Consider the following 21,891-nt stretch of genomic DNA (forward strand, 5'->3'; position numbering starts at 1 on the left):
TGTAAAATGTTAAAATGACATTTCCCGGTGAATGCATTTGTCACAGTTGAAAGCAATACAAAAGTGCAAAAATGCATAAAAAATGCTACTTGTGAACATAGCCCAAGGTGTGGAGGAGTATTTTTGTTTTTGGTTATTTATTTTACCTTATACACAAGTCTTTACCCAGGAAAAGAAATTCCTTAACATATTTCACAGGAAAAAAGTTTCAGTTTCGTTTTTGAACGTTTTATTGAGAGCCCGTAAAAGTGGCTTAATACCTCTGACCACGTTGTTGACAGCAGTGACCTGGGAGTCAGAAATGCTTCCTGGGGCGATCCCCATGCTGTCCCCATGTCATTTGAGCACTGTCACTATCGTTTTGGGCATTTGTTAGACTTTTAAAAGACTGCCGGAGGTGCCACCACAAAAATGCTCGGGTCTCCCATAGACTAACATTCGGCTCGATGCTCGGGTCGAGCACCCGAGTATCACGGCGAGCTCGGCCCGAGCTTCGAGCACCCGAGCATTTTAGTGCTCGATCAACACTAATCATCAGACAATCCATAAAAGGGTGGAAAAGGGGTCAGCCAAGTCAGGAGTGTAGACGTCCCGTCCCGTGTCACTAAAACTGATTTCTCACATCATATCCCTAACACCATAAACATGACACTCACAATTCGAAGCAACATTACTGTCTACTGCATTTGCGATCGCCTTCTTCGGGGCGCTATGCATAAGCGAATTAGTCCCTCAATCCAAAATTACCACTAGTGGAGGCTTATTACACCAGGATGTAGTCATAGCCAATAATGCATTTCGTCTACGCATACGCAAATCGAAAATGGTTCCAGCAGGAAAGGGCACTTGGGTACTTCTACAACCCACAAACGGTACACTGAGTCGGGTAACAATAATAAAAACATATGTAACCATCAGATCACAAAGTAATTGTAACGGGTCTGGGAGGCGGAACCTCTGAGCTACTATACAAGGGGGCGGTCCTTGTAAGGGAGCGGGTGGCGACCAGGGAAGACGGGCAGGAAGTCACAGCAGGTGACCGGGACAGTCTCTGAGTGAACAGGCTGGAGGTCACGGCAAGTGACCGGGGCAGTCTCTGAATGAACGGGCAGATGGTCACGGCAAGTGACCGGGGCAGTCTCTGAATGAACGGGCAGATGGTCACGGTAAGTGACCGGGGCAGTCTCTGGATGAACGGGCAGATGGTCACGGCAAGTGACCGGGGCAGTCTCTGGGTAAAGGGTTGGTACGACCTGTGGCGGCTGATGATAGACGTGAGCTCCCAGGTGAGCAGGCGAGAGTCTCTGGATGAACGGGTGGTCACAGCATGTGACGGCGGAGCCTCCAGGAAGACCAACAGACAGGCGGCAGATGAGCGCTCCCAGGTGAGCGGGCAGAAGTCTCTGGACAGGCGGGTGGTCACAGCACGTGACGGCAGAGCCTCCAGGTAGGCTAGCAGACAGGCAGCAGATGAGCGCTCCCAGGTGAGCGGGCAGGAGTCACTGGACAGGCAGGTGGTCACAGCACGTGACGGCGGAGCCTCCAGGTAGGCTAGCAGGCAGGTAGCAGATGTGTGCTCCCAGGTGAGCAGGCAAGCTGGTCCATAGACAGACTGACAGGAGTTGGAAGGCAGACCGTCGGACCTCAGGCAAGCAGGCAGGTGGCTGAAGTGCGCTCCCAGGTGAGCGGACAGGCTGGTCCTTAGACAGACTGACAGGAGTAGTAAGGCAGACCGTCGGACCTCAGACTAGCAGGCAGGTAGCAGATAATCAGGCAGGAATAAGACAGCAAGCTGGCAGGAATCTGGCAGGTATCTGGCAGGTAACTGGCAATGGGACCTGAGGGCTGAAGCAGAGTAGTGAACAGTGCAACAACATTGCTCGGGCACCTCCATTTTGGAGGAGGTGCCTTATATATGGTGAAGTCCTCCGGCCATTGGCCGGGGACTCCTTAGGACGGCCCCTTTAAGAGGGAGGGAGAGCGCGCGCGAGCAGAGGGCAGGGACGCCGGCGCTACAGTAATTTCTTCCTATCACACATTGATGGAACGCCATTATCAAGATACCAGTTTCAAGCTATATTTAATAAATGCCTAACATCGACAGGGAACCACCCCAAAGATTATGGGACACACTCATTCCGCAAAGGCGCGGTGACGGAAGCAGCAAGAGCAGGACTGTCAGAAACTGAAATTCAGAGGATAGGGAGATGGAGATCCACGTGTTTGGCTAGATACATAAGACCGGACGTGTTATCCTAACGTGGTTTGTTTCTTTTACAGGTGACGCTAAGCCAACAGTGTGGGTGATAGGCCACTCGTTTATATATTGTGCAGAAAAAAGGGCAAAAGTCTGCCCAGGCGGGAGGAAATTTGAGTTTCATAACACATATTTCAACTGGAGAGGTATTAGAGGCCTGCAATGGTCACAGGTACTAATGGAGGTAATCAAGGTAGGGAGAGAGGCAAGAGGTCCGGTCATCTAAGCTATACAGGTCGGGGGAAACGACATAGGTTATCACAAGAGCGCATAACTAATGGCAATAATGAAACTAGACACTGAGCGCTTCGGAGAATTTTTCACAAAAATAACTATAGTATGGTCAGAGATTGTGCCGAGAGCGGTATGGCAAGGTGCCCGAGACATCACGGCCATTGAACGGACAAGGCGGCTAATAAATATTTGGATGGCAAAATTTATAAGAGACAGAGTCGGTGTAGTGATACGACACCGACAACTGGAAGGAGATAAAGCAGGCCTCATACGGCCTGACGGTGTTCACTTCATGAATATTGGACTGGACATATTCCTGTCAGGACTCCAGGACGGAGTGGAACAAGCGTTAAGAGTGATGGATGGGGGTCAGAGTCCTGCATACGAGTACGCAGGATCATCCGTGGCCTGGAAATAGAAAGGACATGTTGGAGAGTTACACTTGTTGGCCAACTTGCCGGTGTGGAGACACAGGGCATGCTGCAACAAGCTGAATTATTTTAGAAATAAAATGCCTTTCTAATGTCATGAGTATAAACAGTTAATAAAGCTGTGACCGATCCTCCCCCATCCAGTTGTAAGAGTTACATGATTGTATTGTCAATGAAAGGGGGTCGGTAGGGGGGCTGAGCGCCTGGGTTTGGTTGGGGGTCCCCACAGTCTGCCTAGGCTAGATGCAGTTAAAAATTATTATTAGATACACAGGCGGTGCAGCTTGCTTCACAGCTGGGCTACTACGCTGACTAACAGACACTGAAACTTTGGAGCAGACCTCTGAGTAAACAGCTCTTCAGACTCAACCATCTGTGTTACCCCAAGCCATAGTGTATGTAGTTTCTTACGGTTAAAAGGGGGGGGGAGACCCAACCCACCTGTAATTGACGATGCCAATGTCACGTAAAACACAGCAAGGGGACTCCAAAAAGAGTCTCCATTTTTTTCCAAAAATTTGTGGCACAGACACCACTTAAGCGGCATCAGTTGCCCCAGAGTTGCTTAAAACGGTTGGTGATTTGATTTTACCAAATCCTCAAGCTTTTACTCTCCCCAGGATGACACAGGGGTAGAAAAGTCCTTGCGGATCCATGATTTGTTCATCTTTATGAATGTGAGTCTGTCTACATTCTCAGTGGACAGCCGCGTGCGCTTATCTGTCAGCACTAGTGTTGAGCCACCCCCGTAGTGTTCAAGTTCGGTTCGGTTCGTCGAACACCCGTGTGTTCGCCGAACTGTTCGTCGAACTGTTCGTTGAACACCTTCGAACACCGTTAAAACCAATGGCAGGCAAACAAAAACACATAGAAACACATAGAAAACACCATCAAAGGTGTCCAAAAGCTGACAAACTGCTCAGAAGACACAACTAACACATGGAAAAGTGACAAGTACATATAGTCATGCGAAAAGAAAAGAGGTGGAGGAGTAAAAGGAGGGGGAGACACAGATATAGGCATGTCATGCCCTTCTAAAATCCAAAAAGTGAGAAGTCGAGACGGCCAGTCCGCTCCTGCCCGTGCCACCTCCGTGTCGCCGGGTTTGTGCCAGAGCCGCGGTGAACCCTGACGGCCAGCCCCCCTCTCCCAATACTGGTGCCTGTCCGCTGGTGGGTCGAGAGAGCCCCCCTGTGGTGGAGGCAGCTCTAAGCTTTTTAATTTAAATTGTCCCTCTAATTTGAATGAATACACTTTAAATCCATTTACAAGGATCTATTGGAGGGCAAGTCTCATGCCAGCAGCCGCGTAATTCCAGCTCCAGTAGCGTCCACTAAAGCTGCTGCAGTTACAAAGCTTTTATAAGGATCGAGCTCGGCTGTCCACCGCAAGGCATCCTAGTGCCAGTCCCAGCCCCTATGCCTTGGGGTGCCTCCTGATGCTCTTCACTGAGTATCCCGTGGTCCCGAAGCATTTCCTTTGAAAAAATTAAGTGTCCAAACTACAGGTGGTGTAGCTTGCTTAACAGCCGGGATAATCCGCTGACTAGCAGACACTGCTACTAGGCACAAAGTATTTCCTGGGCTAGATGCAGTTAAAAATTTGTAAGTAGATACTCTCATTGGATGCTGAGAAAGCATTCCATAGAGTCTCCTGGCACGCCATATATGATTCTCTTAAAAAGCTTGGGGTAGGGGTCTAGGGGACCCTTTTATAGCCAAAATCACGGCCCTGTATCACAATACGTCACCTAGGCTGAAGATAAATGGAACTGTAGCACCGAGGGCTCGGTTGCTACAGACCTATTGCACCTCACCCAGAGGTGTGATATCTCACTCTCAGATAAGGATGGAGTGTGGATCAGGACCCGACACCTGCATGCATTACACCACATTGCCGTGGGGCAGGGCGACCAATATGCCCCTGAGATGGGCACGACAGTCCCTGTCCCTGGCTGGAGTGGGGGGAGGGAACACTGAGGAAGGGGAACCCTGCAGTGCAGGAGCAGGGAGGAAGCAGTTCCTGGGTGCATTGAGAAGGGAGTATAAAAGGTGGGCACCATCTTAGTTCAGTGCAGAGAAGTCTGAGCAGAAGTGGCAGGGAGCAGGGGCTCTGCATGAGCTCTGCTCCGGAGGCGGGCCTAGTAACAGAGGCCCAGGCCTGCAAGAGGGAGAAGGAAGGAAGAGGAGCGGAGAAGGCTCCAGGAACGAGGAATGAAGGGATCCCAGGGGTGCGGACGGGCGAGTCGCCACCGCACGCCCGAATCCACCTGCGTGGAGGGGTCAGGCCAAAGGGGGAGACCGGTCCCCGAACTAGTGGAGGCAGGAAACGACCCTCAGCTAGAAACCGGAGGCTCTGACATTTTATGTGGCGCAGCCCCTTGCTCCACCCGCTAGGAAGGCACCACATAGGGTCAGGGAAACTGGCGCCAAGTTTACCAAGAGGAGGCCCGAGGCAGCCGGACAGAAGTGTTGGTAAGAAAGGCCAGACAAAGGACACACAAAGGGGGTCCTGTGAAGCGCTCCAAAGTTATCTGGGAGTTGTCTGAGCCCCTCACCTGGTGAGCACAGTACGACGTGGGCAGCCGTTACCTGCAGACGTGGTCTGGATAATAAGAACTGTGAGTAAAGGCCCTGAACTGCATCACTGACTCCGTGTCGTTACTGCTGCTGCCCTGCACCATCACCCCCATCCTCCGCATACACTGCCCTGAGGCTATACTCCTCCCGTGGGGAGTTATGCTACGCTCTGCTGCACCCACAACACCAGCCTTAGCGGTCTGCCCTGTAGCGGCGGTTCACTCTGACCGCAATCCACGGGTGGCGTAGTCGGACATTTAAACATCAAAACCACATAAATAGTTCCGCCACTGGTTTGACCGCCCTGAGCCACGGAACCGGATCGCCGCCACGAAGACTACAACCACCAGCATCCACCAAAAAGGGTCCGGCTCCGGGTGTCCCAAGGCCCAGGGGGTGCGTCAGAACATTTTCATCACCTTTCACAATCACCAATGGGACAAGGCAGGGATGTCCTCTGTCCCCTCTCTTATACATCCTAGTGACGGAGCACCTGCTCTCATCAATTCGCCATAACCCCAATATTAGGTGGATTGAGGTGGGAGGCACCGAGTACAAGTGCTCTCTATTTGCTGATGATGTCCTATTATATATCACTCAATCACATATATCCATCCCTGCTGTTATGGCTGAAATAGATCACTTTGTTACATGGTAAAATTTTAAAATCAATGCAGCGAAGTCTGAGGCCCTCGATGTCTCCCTCCCTAAATCCATATAGGATTCCATCCAGTCCAACTTTCCCTTTGCCTGGCCCTCACAGGGTATCAAATACTTAGGAATTCCTATTCATAGAGACCTCTCCCATCTATGTTATCTTAATTTTGGGCCCTTTATTGAACAATTCCATACAGACCACGGTTGGCAAGTTAGAACTGTAAGATTCACTACGTGAACCACTGGTGTTTTGTGGAAAAGCACATGTACACCGCGTTCCAAATTATTATGCAAAAAGTGTTTAGGAGTGATAAGGGAAGAATTTGTTTGTTTGTCAGTTAAACTCATTGATGGTGATGTGTGTCAGGGCTCTTTATATCACTGTAAGCAATTGCAGACACCTGTGCTAATTAGTTTGGCAGGTGTGTCCAATGAAAGGCAAGACTACTTAAGAAGGCTCTCTCACATTATTAAGCAGCCTACATTTTCTGTCAAAATGGGAAAGAAAAAGGATGTGTCGGCTGCTGAGAAGCAACAAATTGTGGAGTGTTTAGGTCAAGGCATGACTACAATCAACATTGTGCGATGATCAGGATGAAGTGTCTTGGCAATCAAGAAGTATGTAGCTGATTCACAGTACACACGTGTGCGTGCTGATAAGGGCAAATTGAGGACTCTTTCCTACAGGCAATTACGTCAGGTTGAAAGAGCAGCGGCAAAAAAGCCTTGTCATAGCAGCAGACAAGTTTTTGAAGCTGCTTGTGCCTCCAACGTCCCCCGAACAACAAGATGCAGGGTCCTTCAGAGGTTTGCAGCTGTGCATACGCCATCCTGTCGACCTCCTCTATCCACTTCACACAAGCAGAAAAGGCTCCAGTGGGCCAAACATTACATGAAGACTGATTTCAAAACTGTTTTGTTCACGGATGAGTGCCGTGCAGCGCTCGATGGTCCAGATGAATGGAGTGGAGGATGGCTGGTTGATGGACACCCCACGCAAACACGGCTACAGCGCCAACAAGGAGGAGGTGGAGTAATGTTTTGGGCTGGAATCATGGGGAGAAAGATTGTCGGCCCCTTTAGGATCCCTGAAGGCGCTAAAGATGAACTCCATAATGTATGTGGATTTTCTCAAACAGCACTTCCTGCCATGTTTCAAGAAGAAGAACCGTGTATTTCACAGCAAGATCATTTTTCTGCATGATAATGCACCATCTCATGCTGCACATAAAACATCTGCATCTCTGGCTGATATGGGCATAAAAGGGGACAAACTTATGGTGTGACCCCCATGCTCCCCTGACCTCTACCCCATTCAGAACCTTTGGAGCATCATTAAAAGGAGTGTCTATGATGGCGGGAGGCAGTTCACATCCAAGCAACAGCTCTGGGAGGGTATTCTGTCCTCATGCAAAACAATTGAAGCAGAAACCATCCAAAACCTGACAAATTCAATGGACGAGAGAGTTCAGAAGCTCCTTTCGAACAAGGGGTCCTATGTGAAAATGTAACATCACCTAGAATAAAGTTTTGAGTTGAAAACTGTTTGATTTCAGTTTCTAACAACCTGCTAATGCTTATAATTTCAAAAATGACCATTTTTTTGGTCTTTATTAAAATGAAAAGGTTGATCGAAAAGTTTGGGGGATCTAAGAGTGTGGCAACCCAGTAGTCATGATTACTTCGAATTCTGACAATATGAGGGTCATGCTGCAGGTAGTGCAGCAAGAAGGCACTTATGTGTCTTGCGCATCTCGGAGCCCCAAAATTATTTTCCGGGCTAGATGCAGCTAAAAATTATTTTTAATTTTAAATCTGGTGAAGCTTATTATAGATGGCCTAATAGGATCAGTGCTGCACACTGCTACAAAGCCCAAATTATTTTCCAGTCAAGATACAGATAAACATGATTAGTAATTTGAAAGCTTAAAACGGTTGGTAGGGTGATTTTAACCAATCATCAAGCTTTTACTCTCCCCAGGATGACACAGGGGTAGAAAAGTCGTTTCGGATCCATGATTTGTTCATCTTTATGAACGTGAGTCTGTCTACATTATCAGTGGAGAGCCGCGTGCGCTTATCTGTCAGCACACCACCAGCAGTGCTGAACACACGTTCAGACAGAACGCTGGCTGCGGGGCATGACAAGATCTCCAAGGCGTAAGTGGCTAGCTCCGGCCATTTATCCAGATTGGAAGCCCAAAAAGAGCAAGGGTCCAGTGACACAGTCGTGGCTTCAATGTTTACTTGGAGATACTCCTGTACCATCGTCTCTAGGCGTTGACTATGTGTCAGACTTCTTGTCTCCTGTGGCCTTGCAAAGGATGGGCTAAAAAAGTGGTGAAATGATTCCGCAAAATTGATGTTACCAGCAGATACTGTGGTTCTGTTACGGTTTGAGTGCTGAACACTTGACGGTCCCACGGTTGGCAAGTTGGAACTGTGAGATTCACTACGTGCACCACTGGTATTTTGTGGAAAAGCACATGTAAGATTCTGCAACAGTCTCTGCTGATACTCCTGCATGCGTGCATCCCTTTCTATGGCAGGAATAATTTCTGCAAATTTACTTTTGTACCGGGGATCTAACAGTGTGGCAACCCAGTAGTCAGGATTATTTCTAATTCTCACAATTCGAGGGTCATGTTGCAGGTAGTGCAGCAAGAAGGCACTCATGTGTGTTGCGCATCCAGGAGCACCAAGTCCCTGTTGTGTTGGTGGCGAGGTAACAATCATGCTTCCTTCCTCTGTCCTCTCCCCCCAACCTCGCACAACAGAAATGTGATCAAGGTCTCCCTCATCTGATGAGTCTTCCATCAGTTCGTCCTCCACTTCTTCCTGGGCTCCTGCACCTTCCTCACTAGTTTGGCTGCTACCATGTGCCCTGGTAAAATCATCTCCCCCACCCTCACATGCCTGCCGCCTTGGTGCTGCCGACCGTCTGGACCTTGCAGATGTTAGCCCTTCCGCATACAACTCCTCCTCCTCTACTTCCTCCACCTCCTCTTATAGAATCATAGAATCATAGAATGGTAGAGTTGGAAGGGACCTCCTGGGTCATCTGGTCCAACCCCCTGCTCAAAGCAGGATTCACTAAGTCATCTCAGACAGATGTCTGTCCAGCCTCTGTTTGAAGACGTCCATTGAAGGGGAACTCACCACCTCTCGTGGCAGCCTGTTCCACTCATTAATCACCCTAACTGTCAAAAAGTTTTTTCTAATATCTAATCTGTGTCTCCTCCCATTTAGTTTCATCCCATTGCTTCTAGTCTTTCCTTGTGCAAATGAGAATAAAGATGATCCTTCTACAATGTGACAGCCCTTGACATATTTGTAGACAGCTATTAAGTCTCCTCTCAGTCTTCTTTTTTGCAAGCTAAACATTCCCAAATCCTGCAACCGTTCCTCATAGGACATGGTTTGCAGACCAGTCACCATTCTGGTTGCTCTTCTCTGAACTTGCTCCAGTTTGTCTATGTCTTTTTTAAAATGTGGTGCCCAAAACTGTACACAGTATTCCAGATGAGGTCTGACCAAAGAGGAGTAAAGACCGATAATGACTTCACGTGATCTAGACTGTATGCTTCTGTTAATACATCCCAGAATTGTATTTGCCTTTTTTGCTGCTGCATCACACTGTTGACTCATGTTCAGTCTATGATCTATTAGTATACCTAAGTCTTTTTCACATGTACTGTTGCTTAGCTCTATTCCTCCCATTCTGTATATGCTTTTTTCATTTTTATTGCCCAGATGTAGTACTTTGCATTTTTCCCTGTTAAAAACCATTCTGTTGGTTGCTGCCCACTGCTCCAGTTTATTTAGGTCTTTTTGAATCCTCTCTCTCTCTTCTCTAGTATTAGCTATCCCTCCTAGCTTTGTGTCATCAGCAAATTTAATCAGTTTACCCTCAATTCCTTCATCTAAATCATTGATAAAGATGTTGAACAATACAGGTCCCAGGACGGAGCCCTGTGGTACCCCACTTGAGACATTCATCCAGCTGGATGTGAAGCCATTTACAACCACCCTTTGAGTCCGATCACTAAGCCAGTTATGAATCCACCTAACAGTTGCCTGGTCCATTGCATACTTGGTCATTTTTTCAATAAGGATGGTGTGAGATACCTTGTCAAATGCTTTGCTGAAGTCAAGATATACTATATCTACAGCATTTCCCTGATCCACCCAGTCAGTGATTCTGTCATAGAAGGAAATTAAGTTAGTCTGACATGACTTGTTAGTTACAAACCCATGCTGACTCTGGTTAATCACTTCATTCTTATCCATGTACTTACATACATGTTGTTTAATAATTTGTTCAAAGATCTTTCCTGGTATAGAAGTCAGACTCACCGGCCTGTAGTTCCCTGGGTCCACCTTCTTCCCCTTTTTGAAGATAGGAACAACATTTGCTCTTCTCCAGTCTTCTGGGACTTCTCCTGTTCTCCAAGAATTTTCAAAGATTATGGAGAGTGGTTCTAAAATTTCTTCTATGATCTCCTTCAGTACTCTGGGGTGTAATTCATCTGGACCTGGAGACTTGAACTCATTTATGTTAGCTAAATATTCCCTCACAATCTTTCTGTTTACAGATAACTTGGATTCCTCTATTCCTCTAAAAGGACAGTGAAGATCAGTTGATGTTACATTTTCTTTCTGAGAGAAAACAGATGCAAAATAGGAATTAAAAAGTTCGGCCTTCTCAACATTCTCTCTTACCATTTCTCCATTTTCATCCTGTAAAAAGCCTATAGCATCTTTGACTTTTCTTTTACTTTTGACATACCCCCAAAATCCTTTTTTATTGCTTTTGACATCTCTTGCAAGCCTTAATTCATTGTCAGCTTTAGCTAACCTGATACGTGCCCTGCAGGATCTGCAGACTGCATTATAATCTTCTTTAGATATGCCTCCCTCTTTCCATTTAATAAACATTTCTTTCTTTCTTTTTAGCGTGTGTTTAAGTTCTGTGTTCATCCATCCTGGTTTCCTTAAATGCTTCCCATTCTTCCTACTTTTCGGGATTGTTAACGATTGTGCTTTGAGAATCTCATTTCCCATCCTTCCTGGACATTTTTGTCCTTAAGGACATCCAGCCATTGGATCCCTCCTATTCTCTTTCTGAGTCTCTTAAAATCTGCCTTTCTAAAATCTAACCTTGAAGTTTGAGTCTTCACATGTCTTCCTCCTCTAGTTATCCAAAATTCTATAATAGCATGATCGCTGCCTCCTAGCGTCCCAGCCACCTTTACCTCCTCAACCATTTCCTCCCTGTTTATAAGGATTAGATCCAAAGTAGCAGATCCCCTTGTTTTCTCCCCTACCTTTTGGAAGATAAAGTTGTCAGCAAGAGAGGATAAGAATTTGCTTGACCTGTTAGTTTTACTTGAGAGAGATTCCCAACAAATGTCTGGATAGTTGAAATCTCCCATGACCACAACGTCATATTTTTTGGAGAACTTGGTCATTTGATACATAAAGAGTTCATCCATATCTTCAGCTTGCCCAGGTGGCCTGTAGTAAATGCCTACAATGGTGTCCTTTCCGTTGTTCTCTCCTTGTATTCTTACCCAAACAGTTTCCACAGAACTCCCAGTCTCTGAAGCTTCAATCTCTGTGCAGATATATGCTTTTCTAACATACAATGCGACACCTCCTCCTCGTTTATCAAGTCTGTTTCTTGCAAATAAGTTGTATCCTTTTAGCCTTTTATTCCAATCATGTGTATCGTCCCACCAAGTTTCAGTGATTCCAATAACATCATATTCCTTTTCCTGCGTTAGTAGTTCCAATTCTCCTTGTTTGTTGCCCATGCTTTGTGCATTTGTATAAAAACATTTTAGTTTGTGATTGGTTTCTCTTCCTCCCATATTTTTATTATTTAAATTGTTTTGTCTTTGTTCTTCCTTTCCACTTCCAGTAGCAGAGATCTCAATAGTATTTCTCAGCTGTATGGCTTTTTCTGGCCTTTTGCTTCCTTTCCCACATTGTTCTAGTTTAAAGCTCTCCTGATGAGTGTAGCAAGGCGACTTCCAAATACATGTTTTCCAGTCTTCGTAAGGTGCACCCCATCTCTAGCAAGTAGTCCATCGTATAGGTAATTCATTCCGTGATCCAGAAATCCAAATCCTTGTTGACGGCACCATCGACGTAGCCAGTTGTTCACCTGTAGAATCTTATTCCACCTCATTGTTCCATGGCCATCCACTGGGATGATGGATGAGAAGACGACCTGCGCTCCCAATTCTTTCACTTTCTTGCCTAAGTCTTCAAAGTCACTGCAGATGGTTTCCAGGTCCTTTCTTGCGGTGTCATTTGTCCCCACATGTATTAGCAGGAATGGGTAGTGATCTGTAGGTCTGAAGAGTCTTGATATCCTGTCAGACACATCTTTAATTTTTGCTCCTGGAAGACAGCACATTTCTCTTGAGGTTATGTCTGGTCTGCAGATAGCGGCCTCTGTTCCTCTTAACAGGGAATCCCCCATGACCACCACTCTCCGTTTTTTCTTGACAACATTCTTCTTTCTCCATCCAGGAGGATTCTGAGGGCTTACAAGGTTATTCATTGCTGGCAAAGTCTTATTTTGCTGTATTTCTTCATGGTTCTCCTGCGTGAGAGCCTGGTACTGGTTCCTGAGCAGTATGGGTGCTGACTGCCTCTCGATCCTCCTACTTCTCTGGGTCACATGCTTCCATTCCTCTGTTTCCTCAGGTGCAGTTCGAATTTCTTCTCTTTCTGAATCATGAAGAGATAATTCTGCTCTGTCTAAGAACTCTTCACCTTCCTTAATGATTTTCAAGGTAGTTAACCTCTCTTCTAGATTTCGCAACTTTTCCTCCAACAGGGACACAAGCTTGCATTTCTGGCATGTGAAGTTTGGCTTTTCCACTGGCAAGTCTGTGAACATGTAGCAGGATATGCAGCTCACCAAATGGCTCCTGGACTCTTCCATGTTCTTACTGTTAATGTTCTGAAAACAGTGAAAAAAAAAAGCTTAAAAAAAAAAAAAAAGCCTCAAAATGCACGCGGTTTACCGATGTCCTCTTTTCAGCTCCAACAGCCAAAATCCAGTGTTCTTTGAGCTCGCGGAGACTCTTCACTTACCCCAAAATGCAGTGGGAATATGCAAATTATCTCCTCAGGACTCCTCCCCTGGTTTACCGATGTCCTCTTTTCAGCTCCAACAGCCAAAATCCAGTGTTCTTTGAGCTCGCGGAGACTCTTCACTTGCCCCAAAATGCAGTGGGAATATGCAAATTATCTCCTCAGGACTCCTCCCCTGGTTTACCGATGTCCTCTTTTCAGCTCCAACAGCCAAAATCCAGTGTTCTTTGAGCTCGCGGAGACTCTTCACTTACCCCAAAATGCAGTGGGAATATGCAAATTATCTCCTCAGGACTCCTCCCCTGGTTTACCGATGTCCTCTTTTCAGCTCCAACAGCCAAAATCCAGTGTTCTTTGAGCTCGCGGAGACTCTTCACTTACCCCAAAATGCAGTGGGAATATGCAAATTATCTCCTCAGGACTCCTCCCCTGGTTTACCGATGTCCTCTTTTCAGCTCCAACAGCCAAAATCCAGTTGCCACCACCTGACTCCGAATTCTGTTTAACATGTGCTCCAGCATGTAAATCACCGGAATAGTCATGCTGATAATGGCATCGTCAGCACTAAACATCTTCGTCGCCATTTCAAAACTGTGCAGAAGGGTGCATAGGTCCCTGATCTGAGACCACTCCTCCAGCGTGATTTGCCCCACCTCTGAATCTCGTTGGCCCAGGCTATACGTCAGAACGTATTGCACCAGGGCTTGTCGGTGCTGCCACAGTCGCTGCAACATGTGCAGAGTTGAATTCCACCGGGTAGGCACATCGCATTTTAGCCGGTGAAGTGGCAGGCCCAACGACTTCTGTAGAGATGTAAGTCGCTGAGCTGCGGGATGCGAACGGCGGAAGTGAGCACACAGCGACCGTGCCCTCTGCAGAAGGCCATCTAGTCTGGGATAGTGGGCTAAAAATTGCTGGACAACCAGGTTCAACACGTGAGCCATACAAGGCACGTGTGTGACATTGCCCCGGCGAAGGGCCGCACCCAGGTTTGCAGCATTGTCGCACACGGCCTTCCCTGGTTTCAGGTCCAGTGGAGACAACCATTCATGAAATTGGTTCTCCAGAGCTGACCACAACTCCTCAGCTGTGTGACTCACATTTCCCAGACATTTCAATGTAAAAACCGCCTGATGACGTTGAGCCCTACTGCCAGCATAGTAAGGAGGTGTGCATGATCCCTTCTGCGCAGTTAGAAAGCTTGTGGCATGACCAGACAGGCTTTGGGTGCAGGTGGAAGACCGAGAGGAGGTTGAGGAGGCAGAAGCAGTGGAGGAACTTTGATATAAAGAGGATTGACGCACAACTCGTGGGGACGGCAAGACTTGGACAGCAGCCCCTTGTCCTGCTGTCACCATAGTTACCCAGTGCCCAGTCAGCGACATGTAACGCCCCTGTCCATGCCTACTCGTCCAAGTGTCTGTGGTGAAATGCACCCTGTCACACACAGAGTTTCTCAAAGAAGCGGTGATGTTGTGTGCGACATGCTGGTGGAGCGCAGGCACACCTTTCTTTGAGAAGTAGTGCCGACTGGGCATCTGGTACTGGGGCACTGCGACGGACATTAGGTCTCGAAAATCCTCTGTGTCCACCAGGCGGAAAGGCAGCATTTCTGTAGCCAAGAGCTTGCAGATGGTGAAATTCAACCTCTTAGCTTTCTCATGGCTAGGAGGAAATGGTCTTTTACTTGTCCACATCTGAGGGACCGAGGGCTGGCTATTGTGCTTAGACGGGGTTGATAAGGGTGTCCCCGGCAAACTGCCGGTCTGTGAGGAAGATGCAGGCGGACATGTTAGGTTGCCTTGATCCAAAGGTGGTGCTATCGATGTCGGACAGCGCTCAAGACCAGCTGGTGTTACCACCTCCAAAGAAAATGATGACCTGCCAATCACGCTGGCTGTTGCGGGTAAAGAGGTGGCAGGTCTGCGCCCCAAAACAGGTGTGACTGCTGTCCCCCCAGTCACAGAGGATGAAGAGGCCGCGGATGCACAAGATATGGCAGACGGTGGTTGGCCCGGCCGGCTAGGCCGCATTGTAGCACACTGAGCTTCCCACTGCAACTTATGCTTCATGTCCATGTGCCGGTTCATGCATGAAGTACTCAAACTATGTATTTTTTGGCCTCTACTTAGCTTTTGCTGACAAATGTTACAGATAACACGAGTTGGGTCATCTTTATCGATCTGAAAAAATGCCCAGGCTATGCAAGGCTTAGCACCCATGCGACCTGAAGAGCCACCACGACTTGTGGTGAGAGGCAGAGTTGTGTTTGAGGATGCAGTTGTTGACGTGCTTCCAGTACTACGTCTCTGTCCAGGAAGGCGCAACCTGACCTCGTCGTCACTAGCATCTTCCTCCACCTCCTCTGCTGACCTCATCTCTTGGCTGACTGTGGGTTGACAGTAAGTGGGATCTCCGACCTCATCATCATCACCCTGTGCGTTATCACACCCGTCGTCCTCAGAGCCAACCTGTTCCTGCCCTGACAAAAAACTAAAGTTGTCGCTCCAATCAGGTATTTGAGTCTTATCATCGTCTTCCTCATTGTCTCCACCAACAGGAGTTACAGTTTGGGAATGAGGGTCTACATTATGGTCAGAACTAGAGATGAGCGTTGTTCTACTCGAACTGTTCGCCAATCTCAAATTCGAGCTGTTTTGGGCGGTGTTCGAGCCGGTCGGCGAACACGAACAATTTGAGAAAAATTCGGCTGTTCGAGGTTATGTTCGATAACTGTTCGTGCACCAAAATCATAACTGGATTTTTTCTCAGTAATGATGAAAATTAATGTTAATACGCAGTTTGAGTGTACAGCGGGGCGGGGGGAGGGGCAGGGGATGGATCTCTGCAGGAACAATGAAGATCTCCATTTTTTTTTCTCTTTCCCGCATTTGCAGTGGGGAGGTGCAATCTGTCAGCCTATCAGCAGCGCACACACGGAGCGAAGTGCTTTTTTTCACACAAGCAAGGGCATGTGTGATTGGCAGTGTATGTCACATGTCCCTGCCCTATAAGACCAAGCCATTTTCCCCGTCGCCACCATTTTCTCACTGCTGCAGCTGCGTGTTAGACGGCACCGCTGTTGCTGTGTGTGCTATACCTTGTTAATTTCAAGCCAATTTTCGCACAAATATACAGATAGCTTGGGAGTAGGGAATAGTTGTGATTGCAGTCCTTTTAAGGACTAGGTTACAGCATTTCCTACGACTTTTATCAGGGAGGTCTGTGCTCTTAAATAGATAGGTTGTGGGAGTAAAGACTAATTGTAATTGGAGTCCTTTTCAGGACTAGGTTACATGAGTTCCTATCAGTTTTTGCCAGGCAGGTCTGTGCCAGTGCTGTGCAAGTTTTTTTCACAGCATTTGGCTGAACCTAGCAAAGCTAATCCTTTTTGGCCTATTGCAGAGTGTGTTAGTCAGTGGAGTAGCCTATCTGTGTTGCAAGATATAACACCTGTGTATAGAATACCAATTTCTTTACTGCACCTAGTGAAGTAAAATATTTTGGGCATAGCATCATTCTATTAGTCCATCTATACTGACCTCCATCAGGTTGCAAACTGAATATAATTTTTTTCTGCATCTAGCTCTGAAAAAATATTTGGGCTTCTAGCGGTGTGTGGGACTTGGTCTATTAGTCCATCTATACTGACCTCCATCAGGTTGCAAATTAAAAATAATTTTTTTCTGCATCTACCTCTGAAAAAATATTTGGGCTTCTAGCAGTGTGTGGGACTTGGTCTATTAGTCCATCTATACTGACCTACATCAGGTTGCAAATTAAAAATATTTTTTTTCTGCATCTAGCTCTGAAAAAATATTTGGGCTTCTAGCGGTGTGTGGGACTTGGTCAATTAGTCCATCTATACTGACCTCCATCAGGTTGCAAATTAAAACTAATTTTTTTCTGCATCTAGCTCTGAAAAAATATTTGGGCTTCTAGCAGTGTGTGGGACTTGGTCTATTAGTCCATCTATACTGACCTCCATCAGGTTGCAAATTAAAAATAATTTTTTTCTGCATCTAGCTCTGAAAAAATATTTGGGCTTCTAGCAGTGTGTGGGACTTGGTCTATTAGTCCATCTATACTGACCTCCATCAGGTTGCAAATTAAAAATAATTTTTTTCTTCATTTATCTCTGAAAAAATATTTGGGCTTCTAGCAGCGTGTGGGACTTGTTCTATTAGTCCATCTATACTGACCTCCATCAGGTTGCAAATTAAAAATAATTTTTTTCTGCATCTAGCTCTGAAAAAATATTTGGGCTTCTAGCAGTGTGTGGGACTTGGTCTATTAGTCCATCTATACTGACCTCCATCAGGTTGCAAATTAAAAATAATTTTTTTCTGCATCTAGCTCTGAAAAAATATTTGGGCTTCTAGCGGTGTGTGGGACTTGGTCTATTAGTCCATCTATACTGACCTCCATCAGGTTGCAAATTAAAACTAATTTTTTTCTGCATCTAGCTCTGAAAAAATATTTGGGCTTCTAGCAGTGTGTGGGACTTGGTCTATTAGTCCATCTATACTGACCTCCATCAGGTTGCAAATTAAAAATAATTTTTTTCTTCATTTATCTCTGAAAAAATATTTGGGCTTCTAGCAGCGTGTGGGACTTGTTCTATTAGTCCATCTATACTGACCTCCATCAGGTTGCAAATTAAAAATAATTTTTTTCTGCATCTAGCTCTGAAAAAATATTTGGGCTTCTAGCAGTGTGTGGGACTTGGTCTATTAGTCCATCTATACTGACCTCCATCAGGTTGCAAATTAAAAATAATTTTTTTCTGCATCTAGCTCTGAAAAAATATTTGGGCTTCTAGCAGTGTGTGGGACTTGGTCTATTAGTCCATCTATACTGACCTCCATCAGGTTGCAAATTGAATAAAAAAATTTTCTGCATCTAGCTCTGAAAAAATATTTGGGCTTCTAGTGGTGTGTGGGACTTGGTCTATTAGTCCATCTATACTGACCTCCATCAGGTTGCAAATTAAAAATAATTTTTTTCTGCATCTAACCCAGCCAATAGTTTTGGCCTAATACCACAGTTTGGCCACTCAGCTCTGCTCGGTTACCATCCATTGTTTTTTTGTGCAAACAACTCCAGAGTTGTGAATTAGTTAACCACCAAAATGAGTGGAAAAAGGCCTGCTGCTGGTGGAAAGGGGAATAGGCGTGTTGGGAAGGGGAAAAAAGGTTGTGTCCGTGGGGTAGGTGCAGAAGAAAGACCATCTTCCAGCCAAACTAAAATGTCTACTTCTTTTAGCGGACAATGTGATAAGATCCCTTTCTTACGGCCACGCCAATCGCTACAAATTCCAGATGAGGCACAAAAACAGCAGGTGCTTCAACGGATATCAAGTGCTCCTTTAAGTGGGCTCTCCTCCACATCAACTTCAACATCACAAATACTCCAGTCCTCAAAGGTGTCACCCAAATCGCACTTGCTTCCTCACAGCTCCCAAATCTCCAGCTGCCCGTCTGAGTGTGAGGTAGAACAGATGGTTGAGTCTGCAGAGCTGTTTACTCATACTATAGCCTGGGAATCAGAGGTCGACTCCAGCGCTTCTGTGAATCCAGACGAGGAAATGATCTGCACTGATGCCCAGAATCTTTATGAGTCGGATCCAGGACCAGACGCAGAAGGTTCTGACCATAATGTAGACCCTCATTCCCAAACTGTAACTCCTGTTGGTGGAGACAATGAGGAAGACGATGATAAGACTCAAATACCTGATTGGAGCGACAACTTTAGTTTTTTGTCAGGGCAGGAACAGGTTGGCTCTGAGGACGACGGGTGTGATAACGCACAGGGTGATGATGATGAGGTCGGAGATCCCACTTACTGTCAACCCACAGTCAGCCAAGAGATGAGGTCAGCAGAGGAGGTGGAGGAAGATGCTAGTGACGACGAGGTCAGGTTGCGCCTTCCTGGACAGAGACGTAGTACTGGAAGCACGTCAACAACTGCATCCTCAAACACAACTCTGCCTCTCACCACAAGTCGTGGTGGCTCTTCAGGTCGCATGGGTGCTAAGCCTTGCATAGCCTGGGCATTTTTTCAGATCGATAAAGATGACCCAACTCGTGTTATCTGTAACATTTGTCAGCAAAAGCTAAGTAGAGGCCAAAAAATACATAGTTTGAGTACTTCATGCATGAACCGGCACATGGACATGAAGCATAAGTTGCAGTGGGAAGCTCAGTGTGCTACAATGCGGCCTAGCCGGCCGGGCCAATCACCGTCTGCCATATCTTGTGCATCCGCGGCCTCTTCATCCTCTGTGACTGGGGGGACAGCAGTCACACCTGTTTTGGGGCGCAGACCTGCCACCTCTTTACCCGCAACAGCCAGCGTGATTGGCAGGTCATCATTTTCTTTGGAGGTGGTAACACCAGCTGGTGTTGAGCGCTGTCCGACATCGATAGCACCACCTTTGGATCAAGGCAACCTAACATGTCCGCCTGCATCTTCCTCACAGACCGGCAGTTTGCCGGGGACACCCTTATCAACCCCGTCTAAGCACAATAGCCAGCCCTCGGTCCCTCAGATGTGGACAAGTAAAAGACCATTTCCTCCTAGCCATGAGAAAGCTAAGAGGTTGAATTTCACCATCTGCAAGCTCTTGGCTACAGAAATGCTGCCTTTCCGCCTGGTGGACACAGAGGATTTTCGAGACCTTATGTCCGTCGCAGTGCCCCAGTACCAGATGCCCAGTCGGCACTACTTCTCAAAGAAAGGTGTGCCTGCGCTCCACCAGCATGTCGCACACAACATCACTGCTTCTTTGAGAAACTCTGTGTGTGACAGGGTGCATTTCACCACAGACACTTGGACGAGTAGGCATGGACAGGGGCGTTACATGTCGCTGACTGGGCACTGGGTAACTATGGTGACAGCAGGACAAGGGGCTGCTGTCCAAGTCTTGCCGTCCCCACGAGTTGTGCGTCAATCCTCTTTATGTCAAAGTTCCTCCACTGCTTCTGCCTCCTCAACCTCCTCTCGGTCTTCCACCTGCACCCAAAGCCTGTCTGGTCATGCCACAAGCTTTCTAACTGCGCAGAAGGGATCCTGCACACCTCCTTACTATGCTGGCAGTAGGGCTCAACGTCATCAGGCGGTTTTTACATTGAAATGTCTGGGAAATGTGAGTCACACAGCTGAGGAGTTGTGGTCAGCTCTGGAGAACCAATTTCATGAATGGTTGTCTCCACTGGACCTGAAACCAGGGAAGGCCGTGTGCGACAATGCTGCAAACCTGGGTGCGGCCCTTCGCCGGGGCAATGTCACACACGTGCCTTGTATGGCTCACGTGTTGAACCTGGTTGTCCAGCAATTTTTAGCCCACTATCCCAGACTAGATGGCCTTCTACAGAGGGCACGGTCGCTGTGTGCTCACTTCCGCCGTTCGCATCCCGCAGCTCAGCGACTTACATCTCTACAGAAGTCGTTGGGCCTGCCACTTCACCGGCTAAAATGCGATGTGCCTTCCCGGTGGAATTCAACTCTGCACATGTTGCAGCGACTGTGGCAGCACCGACAAGCCCTGGTGCAATACGTTCTGACGTATAGCCTGGGCCAACGAGATTCAGAGGTGGGGCAAATCACGCTGGAGGAGTGGTCTCAGATCAGGGACCTATGCACCCTTCTGCACAGTTTTGAAATGGCGACGAAGATGTTTAGTGCTGACGATGCCATTATCAGCATGACTATTCCGGTGATTTACATGCTGGAGCACATGTTAAACAGAATTCGGAGTCAGGTGGTGGCACAAGAGGAGGTGGAGGAAGTAGAGGAGGAGGAGTTGTATGCGGAAGGGCTAACATCTGCAAGGTCCAGACGGTCGGCAGCACCAAGGCGGCAGGCATGTGAGGGTGGGGGAGATGGTTTTACCAGGGCGCATGGTAGCAGCCAAACTAGTGAGGAAGGTGCAGGAGCCCAGGAAGAAGTGGAGGACGAACTGATGGAAGACTCATCAGATGAGGGAGACCTTGATCACATTTCTGTTGTGCGAGGTTGGGGGGAGAGGACAGAGGAAGGAAGCATGATTGTTACCTCGCCACCAACACAACAGGGACTTGGTGCTCCTGGATGCGCAACACACATGAGTGCCTTCTTGCTGCACTACCTGCAACATGACCCTCGAATTGTGAGAATTAGAAATAATCCTGACTACTGGGTTGCCACACTGTTAGATCCCCGGTACAAAAGTAAATTTGCAGAAATTATTCCTGCCATAGAAAGGGATGCACGCATGCAGGAGTATCAGCAGAGACTGTTGCAGAATCTTACATGTGCTTTTCCACAAAATACCAGTGGTGCACGTAGTGAATCTCACAGTTCCAACTTGCCAACCGTGGGACCGTCAAGTGTTCAGCACTCAAACCGTAACAGAACCACAGTATCTGCTGGTAACATCAATTTTGCGGAATCATTTCACCACTTTTTTAGCCCATCCTTTGCAAGGCCACAGGAGACAAGAAGTCTGACACATAGTCAACGCCTAGAGACGATGGTACAGGAGTATCTCCAAGTAAACATTGAAGCCACGACTGTGTCACTGGACCCTTGCTCTTTTTGGGCTTCCAATCTGGATAAATGGCCGGAGCTAGCCACTTACGCC

Source organism: Phyllobates terribilis, unplaced genomic scaffold (assembly GCF_046119375.1).
Source record: "Phyllobates terribilis strain yellow unplaced genomic scaffold, ASM4611937v1 Scaffold_11__3_contigs__length_659146591, whole genome shotgun sequence".
In the NCBI taxonomy this organism is placed as follows: domain Eukaryota; kingdom Metazoa; phylum Chordata; class Amphibia; order Anura; family Dendrobatidae; genus Phyllobates; species Phyllobates terribilis.